The sequence below is a fragment of the Brachyistius frenatus genome, unplaced genomic scaffold (assembly GCF_029030835.1).
Source record: "Brachyistius frenatus isolate BFR_SWC_R1_liver_20210118 unplaced genomic scaffold, ASM2903083v1 Contig_5, whole genome shotgun sequence".
NCBI lineage: Eukaryota > Metazoa > Chordata > Actinopteri > Embiotocidae > Brachyistius > Brachyistius frenatus.
The window spans coordinates 1,481,507-1,495,210 of NW_027210604.1; positions in this window are offsets into that span (position 1 = coordinate 1,481,507).

The following is a 13,704-nucleotide window of genomic DNA, read 5'->3' on the forward strand; positions in this document are numbered from 1 at the left end:
CCTCTGTGAGCAACCTCTAACGTCTTCAATGATTATATGGCAGTCAGACTTAAAAACAAGAGGGGGCGGTGGCAGAGCGAGCACGGAGAGGGAGAGAGAGATAGGGAAACAGTGGGAACAAAATTTGCAAGGTTTTGGGCGGAGAAAAAAACAAAAGAAAGTGGGATTATTAAAGACAGCGATGAAGTGAAAGTGAAGTAAGAAAGACAGATCAAAATGAGGAGAGACAACCGAAGAAAATGAACCCTTCTGTGGAGAAGACAGACGTAGATTTTCAACCAGCTCTTCTTCTACCACTCTGGGCTGTTTGGATGAGATGCGTCATTCTGGCAGCGAATCTTTGAGCTCCCCATCTAATCTGTGCCCTTTCCAAACCAGACAAATCTTTTCAGAAAACAAACAGTCCAATATATATCTGTACTTTGACCGTTAGATATTGCATCAATGTTTACCTTTCTGACATCGGATAGAGAAACCTTCTTTGAATTAGCAGATTATTAGTTTTGACATATACATTGTGAAAAACTTTATCTACATATCTACATACAAGTTTAAACGTCCGTTAATTTGCGACCTTCTCTCTCTCAGGTGACCTTCAACATCTCGGAAATAATCCACCTGTCTCTCATTGACAAAAAGTTGCATGTTGTGTGCAGTCAAAACCTATTTTTGTCCACTCCTTTTCCACCAGGTTATTCGCTTCCTTCTTATCCTGGTCACATGCCCCCCCACCGCTTATGTAATGTCAGTACGTAAAAGCAGTACGTGTGAGCTGGAGCTACTCGGTATCACAGGGCAGGGTGATCCCGCGGCCCACGACATTTACCCGCGGGCACAAAATGTGTAACTGTCACGCCTAGACATGCAAAGGCGTGTCTATTTCACATTTTGCCGCAGCGGACCCGGCGTGTCTATTTCACGCTGTGCCATGATACTGGGCTGGGGATTAATATGGGTGTATGGGAGTTTGTATGGGAACAAAATGAGGCGTGACTTGTATATCGCATCTCAAATGAACTCACTTAACTGGTAAAGCTGAGGCTTAACTATTAAAGCGACTGAAACTTTGTGCAGAGAGTAGCACTATAAAACCCTGTAAGCAAACATTTTATGTGCCCCCGAATCCCTACACCAACACCAACACCACCACCACCACCACTTCTTCCCCCTGCAGAGTTGTTTCCTTTCTGATCTATCATAGCGAAGGTGGGGCCGCAATAGATCACGAGCCTTGAGGACAACATGCTGGCTTCTGACGCCGCCTGTCAAGAGAGGAGATGAAAGATCAGAGATGGTCTTGTCTGATTCATCATCACCATCATCCCACCACCAGCCCCCCCCCCCCGCCCCCTCGCCCACCCCACAACACCCCACCTCATCCTTCTGCCTGACCTGCTCATTAACATCCTGGTTGGATCACAGATGGCCTCACTCGCCCTGGGTAGCAGCTTTCTCTCTTCCTCTTTTGCTCTCTTGTTCACATTTCTCTCTGTCACCGGTTCGCACCGGTTTCCCTTTTCTTTCTTCATCCCTCCGCCCCACATTCATTTTAGATCATCTTCTGCTAGATTTTTCACCCATGCCTGATCGCCACCCGTCCCCCTTTTTCTTCTCCACTCCCTCTCATCTTTCTCGTTTTTCTCTCCTCTGCCTGTCTCTGTCCTCTGCTGCCTCTCTCACCTTGAGTCATCTTGTTAACGGTCTCATCCCTTCATCATACCTGTCTTCTTCTGCTTCACTCACCTTTCACACCTCTCACTTTTTTGTCTAACCCCTTCATTGCCTTGTTCTCCATCCATCTCATTTTCCCAGGCCTCCGTTGCCTCGCCCCAGTCCTGACACGGTCATTAACCATTCCTCAACCCGACATCCTCCTCACAGCAATCTTTAAAACTCTCACATCTACAAATATGACATGGACACAGTCTCTGGTATAGTTAATTAAGGATGAGACTTTTGGTTTTGGCATGTTTTTTTAGTTTTTTTTTTTAATCAATATTAACAATTCCAATAAACATACTTAAACTGACTAATCCCGCTAAGAAGTAATATTATAAAAGTATTATTTTTCTAATTTTGTAGCCACGGCCTGAATCAAAGTGACTATATTTGGACAAGCTGTAGAAGAGCAAGGTGGATATAACTAGGAACCCAAAAACACGATGCCCTGCCCCCTGCACTGGCAACCTGACTGTACCCTAGTCATGTCAATCAAACCAGGCACAAGTCCATAAACATACCTCTCCTTGTGGCCGAATATTGAATTAATTATGGAATTATTTCCAGAAAAATCACCAGAAAACTGATTAGAAGGAGTGAATATACCTAATGACACCATTATGACTTGTAGGAAAAATGTATTGACTATTTTATGAGAGAGGTTTTTGGGGGCTTCTGTTGGAGCCGGAGTTTTTGTTGGAGCCAGCCCCTGGTGGTCCTCAGTGGTATTGCACTTTAAGGCACTGCTGCATTGGCTTCACTTTTTTAAACTCTGAGACTATATCCGTTTATATACAGCGTATGGCAAACATTCTATTTGAAAACATTGTCCATTTCCTTCCTTTTGCTTCCTGTCTTAATTATCAAAATACTGCAGTTTATAGATGCATCATTTAAAGTTGACAGCAACAACATATCTCCAAACTAAAAGTGATGAGTAATCATTTTAAAGCGAGCACTGAAACTACTGACTGAAAACTTTGGGTTCCAATTGATAAATCACTGCCCTGCAGTACTGTATGTTAGGGATATCATCTAGCATTGTATAAGAACTCAGTGGGGTGTGTTTGCCAGCTGCAGCAGTGAGAGAACATTAGGTTTGATTTTTTTTTGGATTTTATACACTTTATTAATCCCCGAGGGGAAATGTCTTCACTACAGCAGGGGGGACTCTCAGGGGGGAGATGCTGCAGCAGGCTGCCACTAGCGCAGCGCCAGGTAACCTGACCTGAGGTGCATGTTTTTGGATGATGGGAGGAAGCCGGAGAACCCGGAGAGAACCCACACAAGCACAGGGAGAACATGCAAACTCCGCACAGAAAGGCCCAGGACCGGATTCGAACCCCGAACCTTTTTTGCTGTGAGGTGACAGTGCTAACCACTGCACCACCGTGCCGCCGGTTATAATAACAAAAGGATCAGCGTCTGTACCAACACAACACAGCCAATACTAATCACTTGGGATATGTCCTAATTGTCTCTGACATCCATTGAACAGATCAAACCTGCTTATAATCACTTTACATTGCAAAATTTAGACATCCACGCCTGAATGTGAAAATATCAAATTATATACACTTATTACAATTATAACAGTCTCAAATCTAATTTCCAATGTAACTTTATATCTACCAAACATGGGTATAATAACATGTTTGTTGAATGCAAAATTGCTTCAACTGATGTGGAAATGAATCCAACCAATAATTTTGTTTGTATTCAGCAAACAGTACCATCAGGGAGGCATCTGATCGCTGCCAAATTCTTTGTCCAGCATGACAACAAATCCCAAACAGACAGCCATAGAGTCATAGAGAGCAATCTGCAGCCACAGGAAGAACAAGGTGCCCAGTAGCACACACACACACACACACACACACACACACACACACACACACACACACACACACACACACACACACACACACACACACACACACACACACACACACACACACACACACACACACACACAGCCCCTATCTAAATACCGAGTCAGTCTGTGATGCGTTAAGAGACAGGAGACAATGAAACAGCTTTAATCCACAAAATATCCAAGCACGTGTATCTATTGGAGAACTGCTGCAGCCTTAAAAGCAAAGGGTGGTTGTAAGAAATATCAATTTGATTTTATGAATTTTGTAGATCCTTTTAGTGCCTAAAGCTTTTACAAAGCACTGTACATGTTGACATTTTTACATATGCTCTGCACACTGTCGGTGTGCTATTGAAATAATCTTTACATTGACTATATTTGGTAAATAAAGTGATTTTGCTGTTTGGAAAGTCATGGAAAATGCTGACAAGCTCTGTATTTCGAAAAAAAAAAAAAAAATCAAAGGGAAGATTATTACCTCTCCTCTGTTCTCACCTCCACACATTCTGGCTCTTCAAATCTTATCCACTCTTCTGTAATTTCCTCTCCTCTCATCATCTCCCATCACCTATCCTCATCTCAGTGACCCCTTCTCCTCTCCTTTCTTTTAATTTCCTCTCCTCTCCTCTCCCTCCCGCTCTTCATCTCTGTTATCAACTCTTCATTTAGTGTCCTATAACTTCACTCGTTCCCCTCTTCTGTATGTCTCTCTTACTGCTGTCCTCCCTCGACGTGCCCACTGTCTCTTGTCTCCATCTGCACAGTGAAGGAGACATAGTCAACTTTTCTCTGATAGAATGTTTTTTTTGTTTTATATATAATGTGTCGCTTGTATGGGAATGATTTTCTTTTTTTTACCCTGAAATCAACATCACACAGTAGTATACTAGCCAAGGCAGAAGGCTGCTGATACTGGATCTGCTTGGCTGAAGCTGCTAAATATTGTGTTTGTGCAATTAGCTGCTTGCTGTTGCATTTCATGTGAACTGTTACTCTCGATTAGGACTAAAGTGACACACCTGAATCAGATCCTATATTGGGTGTTTAGTATTTACAAAGTGTTTTAACCAGGTAGCAACCCATCATGATGTGAAACATTGGTGTGCAAACTGCCATTTTGAATCCTTGTGTCTGGCATTTCAGCACTCACCATCTTTTTTTTTTTTTTTTTAAAAAACAGAAATGACCATATTTGGATGAGCTGGTGAGGATTGAAGGGCTGCTCAGACTGAGAACTCGAGGACACTACGCCCCACCCACCTATACTGGCAACATGACTGTACCTTAGGATTGGTAATAAAACCAGGCACGCCCCCAAACATAGCTCTCTTTGGGGCCTAACGTCTAAATAATTATGACATTATTTTCAGAAAGACCAGCTGATCTGAAGGAGCGAATAGCCAATGACACCATAATATGTTGTGGAAAAATGTATTGACTGAGGCTTTCTGAATGGGAGTCTGTTGGAGCAAGAAGTTTTTAAAAATATTTTTTTAGCCAGCCCCTTGTGGCAATCAGTGGTATTGCCGGTGAATATGTCCATCGTTACAGAAGTGAGATGGACAGTGAAAGAGTTTCATACGGAAGATTGAAGTTTGCATTCCTTTTCAGACTTTTGACAGATTTATGTGTTTTTATTAACAATAGTCATGATAATTTCTAACATTGACATTTTCTCTGGAGAATGGGTTGAGTAATACATAAGTGAATATAAACACGACAAGAAATTCCAAAGTTAGTAAGTCCTCATGTTGAAACTACCTGCAACCTGAACTTGTTAACTGTGTGAATAAATCATGTACACAACTTGCATCAGCCTCAATGTTTTTCTGTTAGACGCATTGGTGATGCTCAGCGCTGCAAACCCATCTGAGCCATCAGAAAGGACTACCCTTTGGACCATGGACTTTTTTTTTTAAGCGAAATGAACTGTAGCCGCAGAACAAAATATAGATTTTGGTGGAAACTAGTCATACGAGATGGCTGCACTGAGAATGGTACCTGGCCAAAGCCAACAAGATGTCAAATGAGGCTAGAGTAGATAATTCAGATTTGAAGCACAAGCCTTATACCCTTTAGTTTCTGTCCCGCTAGTATTCTCCTACAGAGCTTTTCACCAATCGTTCTAAAAGGTTGAAACTTGCTTACAACTTGCTTTCTCTATGTGCATGGCTGTTCTTTTTGCATTTTACCTTTTTTTTTAACTCACCTGTCTGACTTTCCTCCCACTTCTTTTCTGCAAGGTTTTCACAACTGTCTGCATACGATGAACACGTCTACTACTTGACTTAAATATGAAACCTGAAAGGCGACCAGAGAAGAAACGAGTTTAAAAAATATATATATATATACCAAGTTTTAAAAAAAAAGATAAAAGTATCAAGACACAGACAATCAGCTCTGCATGTAGCTATTACCACATCATTTTCTTTCCACATCAAGCAGCACGTCTACATGATTTTGAGTCCATATTGCCTGCAAATTGAAACATTTAAGAGCCATAAAAATATGATATGAAAGGGGAAAAAAGCCCTCCAGGAGTTTCTCTTTTTCACTGAGGATAAATCATGAAGGACATTTTTTTTTTTTACTAATCTCAAACTTCAGACACAATACATGACTGTGCCTTGGAACCCAGTAACCAGGCAGACAGCTTAAAGTTTACTTTTAAGGGTGCAATGTGCATAACATTATGTCACCACTATTTATTCCCACAGCCAGGAGTCTCCAGAGTGTGTCCTCAGAAACAGTGCCTAAGCAGCTAATGTATAAATTAGAACGAACAGGAGCCAGTGGATGAGCCACGATAGGCACCCTGCTCTGGGTTATTTTTCATTCTATTTCAAATTTAGTTTTTTCTCCGTCACTCTGTTGGTATATTTCTCCAACCCCTGCTCTGCTTCCCTCGCCTCTCCTCCTGCTGCGACCATATCTTCCATTTCGGTGTTGCAAAGGTGATTTACATTTTTGCCAGTGATGCAACACATGGGCATTTTCAGCAAGAAAGGTAGATATTCTCTTTACAGTTTATGTTTGTGTTTCTTCAAGAGAACATAAACACAAGTGAAATGGTTACTTAAGAGTCTTTGCTGTTCATGTCAATGCACTTTAGATGGAATTAAACTTTTTGCTCAACACCAGCCAGAATATTTGCTGCTGTCATCTCAGCTCTGAAAAACTCAGAGAATGTCCTGTAATTTTTTTTTTAATTATTACTGTTAAAGGTATAAATAATGTACAAAACAAAAAAACACATTTAAAATGTTGTATATGTATTTTGTTGTGTTTAGGACAAAAAAATAAAAAATAAATGCTGTAGCCATCGGACAGCCTATCACTTTACACTTATGCCACTGTAGTTCCTCTTGCATTGGAAAAGTAACTATGCTGAAATAGGAGTTCTAGGAACTCTCATCATTCTCAGTTCCTGCAGTGCAAACACACTAAATAGGGGGTACTTCCTCCAACAGTTCTTAGAACTGTGAAAAAGTTCAGCACCAAAACATTTGAATGAGACCAACTTGAAGAAGAATAATTACACTGTAAAAGTATACAACTTTAAGAATCTCTGCAGGGAAATTAAGTATTGTCTGGGCAATCCATCTGCTTTGAGTAAGAGCTTTTTTTTTTTTTTTTTTTTTAGCTCTGAGATGGGAACCTTGTGGAAAACGACATATAAAGTGAGATGTGAGTCAATTGAAAGCATGACTGAAATGTCTGAGCTGTTTAATCCACACCAACTCTGCCCTCCATTTAACCGTCTCTGAGAAACTGACTGTCAGCAACTCCCGAGGTGCTGAGAGGGCAGCGGCCAGTCAAACTGCCTTCATAGGTTGACTGATATTGGAAATTACTGCATGAAAATAGCTTTCAAGCTAGCTGCATGAGGATTATATCGGAAGGAATTCTAGCATTGCATGTATTCCTTTTTATTTACTTGTGAGGTGTTATGGACATTGCGGCCTGTAAGGGGCGCTAATTGTGTTCTTATCACGAGGCAACCAACAGTGCCGTCACCCATTGGTTTGTGAACTGCTGTGGGGAGGAGCGAGTGATGGATCTGATTGATCTAATTGGGAACCCGAGGACACTATGCCTCGGGTGCCCCCCAAAAATACCACTTTTCTAGGCCTAATATCTAATTAATAAAATGATTATTTTCACATGGACCACCAGCAAACTAATGCGAAAGAGTGACTTTAGTGAATGACACCATAACGACTTGAAGAAAACAATTACTGACTTTGTAATTAATGAGAGAAGTTGAATGGGAGTCTATGGAGCCAGAGCCTATTTTGGAGGCAACTTCTAGTGGCCATCAGTGGTATTGCATTGTAAGGCATTTTCGCTGACTGCCCTGCTCCTGTAATGCCCATATGACATAAACAAAACTAATCAAGTGCAAAACAGTGAAGTGGAAAAAACAGAACTGAACTAATTTTTGAGGTCACTGTTTTAATCACAGTTATATTCAGTTCTCTGGCTCTCCAGCAGTGATCTGAGGAGTCTGTCACAGTGAATAAGGAGACAGACCATGCCGATAAAATGGCTCAGGGTTATACTGGACGGTGGAGTAGGAATCTATTGCCAGTAACATCAAATGTCGATAGTAGCTGTATTATGTTTTATTGTCACAGGAAGGAAAAAGAAAACTCCTTTGATATTTAAAGAGCTTGATGATGTTTTGAAAAGTATGATGATGATGCTGATAATGTGATATCTGAGCTTTTGTACAGGAATGAATGCTCTGAAACCAAAGCACTGCACTCACAGTTTCTCATTAACGGGATGTGGGATGAGCACACGTGATTATTTCCACACAATAATCAAACGTTCAGAGGCATCTTTTATCAGTCATTTCATTGTGCCAGTCTTGATTGAGTCCCAGTCACATTGACATGACCCCAATATAATGAATCAGAAGCACGGCACTACTTCAGAATCATAACTCTTGGCAAAGTGGAAAGTATTAATAATCTTTTAGGCTAAAATGACAATAAAAACAAATAAATAAAAACAATGGTGACATAAGTTAATTTTAATTTCTCCACTTTGTTACAGCCCAACAAAAAGCTGACACACTTAACATCATGGAGCCGACCATCATCTGCTAGTTTGACAAATATATTTACGCCTTACATTTTTTTTCAACAAACTTTAAACCTTAAAGTTTCACATGTATTCATATAACAGTAAAACAAGGTATAGAAATTGGGCCATATGTATCTAAAGACAAATCAAAACCTCCATCTCAATCCATAACCAAACCTCAGCCCCATTTGATTGAGTGATTTTAACATTACAAGGGTACAGGTTTAATCTAAAGCTTATACACTTATGCCTGTGATGGTTTACACCCAGTAATTAAAAAAAACATTTAACTACTGTCAAGCGGGAATTGCAGCTGTGTTTTTGGTCTTCGCAGAGGTCCAAAAGTGTCACCTTAGACTGCTGCATTAGCTCTGCCTTCCTTATCTGTTGGAACAACAATTGCTGGATGATGGAAAACCAAGTAACAACCTTCACAGCTAAAATAATGAAGACAACGCGGAAGTGCAAAAAAACTGCAGTTCTTTGAATGGCCACTTGAGGATAGCTTCACAAGCAAGTCAATCCTCATAGACCCCCATGTTGGCGAGCGATCTGCAAGTTTCGGAAACAGGCTTCATACGACTTGAGTTTTGTTAATTAGTCCAGAATTTGAGTTTGATTGCATTACAGAAAGAATTAAAGATTCGAATTTTGCAAACTCAAAAGATATCAGCGTTACAATGTTTGATGGACGGGAGGATGAGTTCAGGGCAGTAGTGGAGGACTTTGTGGAGTGGGCGGGAAGAAATCACCTGCTCCTGAACGTAGCCAAGACCAGAGATATGGTGGTCGACTTCAGGAGGAAGACGACGGCTCCACAACCGCTGAGAGTTCTGGGAGAGGAGGTGGACATGGTGGAGGAGTACAAGTACCTGGGTGTGTCCATCGACAACAGACTGAACTGGAAGACCAACATCAACGCTGTCTACAAGAAGGGGATGAGTCGACTCTTTTTCTTGAGGAAACCCCGATCCTTCAATGTGTGCAGCGAGATGTTGGAGGTGTTCTACCAGTCTGTTGTGGCCAGTGCATTGTACTTCGCTGTGGTCTGCTGGGGGAGCAGCATTGGAGCCGGTGACACCAACAGACTTAACAAACTGGGTAAGAAGGCCGGCTCCATCACCGGCTACAATCTGGATAGTCTGGAAAAGGTGGTGGAGAGGAGGACGCTGAACAAACTATTATCCATATTGGATAATCCTGACCACCCTCTCCACCACCTGCTGCAGGGACAGCGGAGCACTTTCTCCAAAAGACTCCTCCAGCTCCGCTGTCACAAGGACGGATACAGGAGATCATTCCTGCCGACCGCAATAAGACTGTACAATAACTCACCTCTGGCAAAATCCATCACATAACAATAACACTGTTGTCTGTGTTTCTTGGTTGTTTGTATATAATATATATATAGATATATACTGTACTGTATATACTGTGCATTTTATATTTTTTACTGCTATTTACTGCTATTTTATTGCTTTTCTATTATTCTATTATTATCTTATTGCTTCCTGTATGCTGCTGTAGCGAAAAAATTTTCCCCTCGGGGATTAATAAAGTAACTACCTAACCTAACCTAACCTACAAGAACAACATCCTGCCAGCTATGTGGGCTACTGTTTGTTTGTACTATCGAACTGATTTAATTTCATATTCACATTTTAAACACGGAAGAAACCATACTTTCTTAGGCTCAGACAAAAAGCCACTTGCATTGGTTTGCAGCTGCTAGTAAATATTTTCTCTGTGTTAATTTTGATTTTAAGCCTCTCAGTGATGGAAGTCAAGTGACTTTTTTCTTTAACAGAAATGTCTTGTTTACAGAACCTGTAACTCGGCAATGACTAAAATATGATCCACAACAACAACTTTAATTACAGAGGAGCAGGGCACACATTTTATTATGTACTTTTTGCCGCAATATTAATTCCAGTCTAAATGCAACTTCACAGGAGCCTGAATCCAGTTAATTACCAAGACAATTTATTTTGCAGAATTTACACTCACATAGACTTAGGAAACCACTGACGACGACCATACGGTTTTTTTCCACACTGCATTTGCGTCAGTGAGTTCTCTAGGTTGTGTGTCAGAAGATATTTGTAAAATTTAATTTTTCTCAACTTTCCAATATCATGCAGTTGAGCATAAGCCATTAGCATGCGTTATTTAAGTTCCCTTCACCGTAAAATGCAACCTGTTGAATTTCCAATGCTTAAGTCCATATGTTTGAATAGTGGGTTTAACGTATCTGTTTCCTGGTGGTGCTCTGTGCTAAGTGCGCACTGCACAAACAAAACTGCCGATAAAGTGACACTGCCAACTTCCTGTTGCCTGTAAATCAAAAAAACTTTTCCCAACATCTGGAGTCGCATGCAAATAACGTGATCAATATTCTGCACAGCACGCCACGTGTGCCTGAACAACACCTTGCAGGATAATCAATACCCCCTGCCCCCGCCCAAACTCCTAAAGAAATCCTCTGATTCCACTTTCTCTGCCAAATAAAAAACTCGGTAAATAAAACTTTGTGAGAAGCTGTGGCAATGTTTCTTTCTCAAATGACAGATGGGATGCTCAGCTCAGAGACCTTGTATTGCTTTGGTTAATTATGGTGGCTTACATTATATTGTACATATAAAACTCTCAAAAGCACGGATGCTGCTCTTCCCAGCAGCACAAATAGCTGACGGATGCATATGGTCTGATCACAGGGGAGTTATTCACTGACTCACTTTTTTTAAAAATGTTTTTTTTTTTTTTGCTCGGGCCGTCGTGATGTATGCAGGGTGGATCTTTCTCTCTGTGTAGCCAGCTGGAAATTCTGCACAGAATTGATGGAAAATCTTGGAAAGCTGCAAAAGTCACGTTATGTAAGAATATAAGATCCTTTTACACCCAATATGATAAAGTGTCCTCAGTAGTCAATTGATCTACATTAAAGTATTAAAGTATTAATCAGTTGACTAAGCCTTTCTCAGAACTGTAGACTAAAGACTTGGAATGAAGTCAAAAAATGAATTCCTGAGTCCTGACTTGGACTGTCGGCTCACTTAATACTTACCTGACTGTCATTTTAATGGTGAGTACTCAAGCATGTGCTTATTTAAGAAGACCAACCATGTGTTTTTGCGAAAAGTAACATTTTCCTGTAAATCGCATGATGCTAAGCGTGCAGTAGGTTTCATGTTTGTCCACTGCAGGAAAACGTGTAACTTTTACGCCTCGACGGCACAAAGCGTGGCTATCTCACGTTTTGCTGTAGTGGACCAGCATGTCTGTTTCACATTTTGCCGTGATAATTTTTGCGCAATAGTGATGTCCCTGAGAGTCTTTTTAGATAATCTAGCTAGACTTTGCTAGATTACACCTGGTCTGATGATCAGATCGCTCATGTGACCTTTCGAACTTTGATTTTATGATAGCAATGCATTCCCATGTCTCAACAGTTTGTTTGTTGCCATAACTGACATAACTGACTGAAATGATGGGCAAAGGCACAAAACTAAAACCCATGTTGAAACAAAACTATGATTTTACTACTTTAAAGCACTTTAACTTCCATCACCTAAACAACTCTTGAGACTTTGACCACTAATAATGAATACATAATAATCTTTGTAACTACAAAGGTCATAAACTGTAAGCACAGGGAAAGCACTGGAGCAGCTGTAGTCCTTTTTAAAGAGGCTTCATTCTCGCCTCCTCTGCTCCTGCCACAACCATAGTGTCATAAGGCCTTCAATTCCCATTTACAGCCCACAAGGCCGGGATAAATGCCTGCCAGAGGTGCCAGTGTGTGTCTACATGTATGTGTGTGTGTGCAATGTCCCTGTTTGTGCGCTTCTGTTTTATGCTTCATGCAAGTGACACCCTGCATCATGTGAACAAAAAAGGTGATTGCTTGATAATAAAATGGCGTGTGTCTCACTGTATGACTGTCATCATTATTCTCAAAACACACACACACACACACACACACACACACACACACACACACACACACACACACACACACACACACACACACACACACACACACACACACACACACACACACACACACACACACACACACACACACACACACACACACACACGCGGCAGCTGCAGAAGCTGCGTGGGTGTGACATCAACACACCGCAGGTAGTGACAGGGTAAAAGGTGAGAGCAGGGTGACATCAGTGACGGCTGACAGGACAAGCTGAAGATCTGCTGTCACTGGGGAGGGTTGGAAGAACAAGTTGACAAATACACAGGGAAGAGTGGGAACACAGCTGTAGTGACAAAAGGTACAACAAATGTGTCCTCTGTTGTTTGACAATAAAGTGTCAGCACAACGGAGAGGAGAACAAAAACAAACATATAAGGACAAGAGGAAAGGATGAAGAGATGGAAGGATGAGTGACAGGAGGATGGAGAAAGGAAGAAGTCAAAAGGTGGATTGATGGGTGATGGAGGGGTGGATAAAGACCATAGATATGGACAGGTGCAAAGAGATGTGGGGGTGAAAAGAAATGGGTGAAAGGGAGAAAGAAATAAGGACGGAAGAATGTGGGAATAGAAAAGCTCCCATGTTGTTTTTCCTAACCCCAACCATGTGCTTATTTAGTAACCCCAACCATGTGTTTTAGCTAAATGTTTCATTTTCCTGTAAATGACATGGCTGTAGGCAAGCAGTAAGTTTCATTTTCGTCCAGTATAGAAAAGCGTGTAACTTTCACGTCTTAACATGGCCAAAGCGTGGCTATTTCACGTTTTGCTGTCGCGGACCAGCATGTCTATTTTACATTTCGCCGTGATACCGGGTTGCAACGAAAAGATAATGCAGTGAGAGTCAGATGAGGGAATGATATGACATACAAGGATGCGACATACAGAAATGCAGAACAGCCCCGATAGAGATGGGCGACAGATGGAAAAATGAACCGACAGACAGATGGAGGAATGTAAAGATGGGTAAGTGGACAGCAGTAAGGAGATGGAATTACCCCCCTTCCGCCATCTATCTCTCGAGC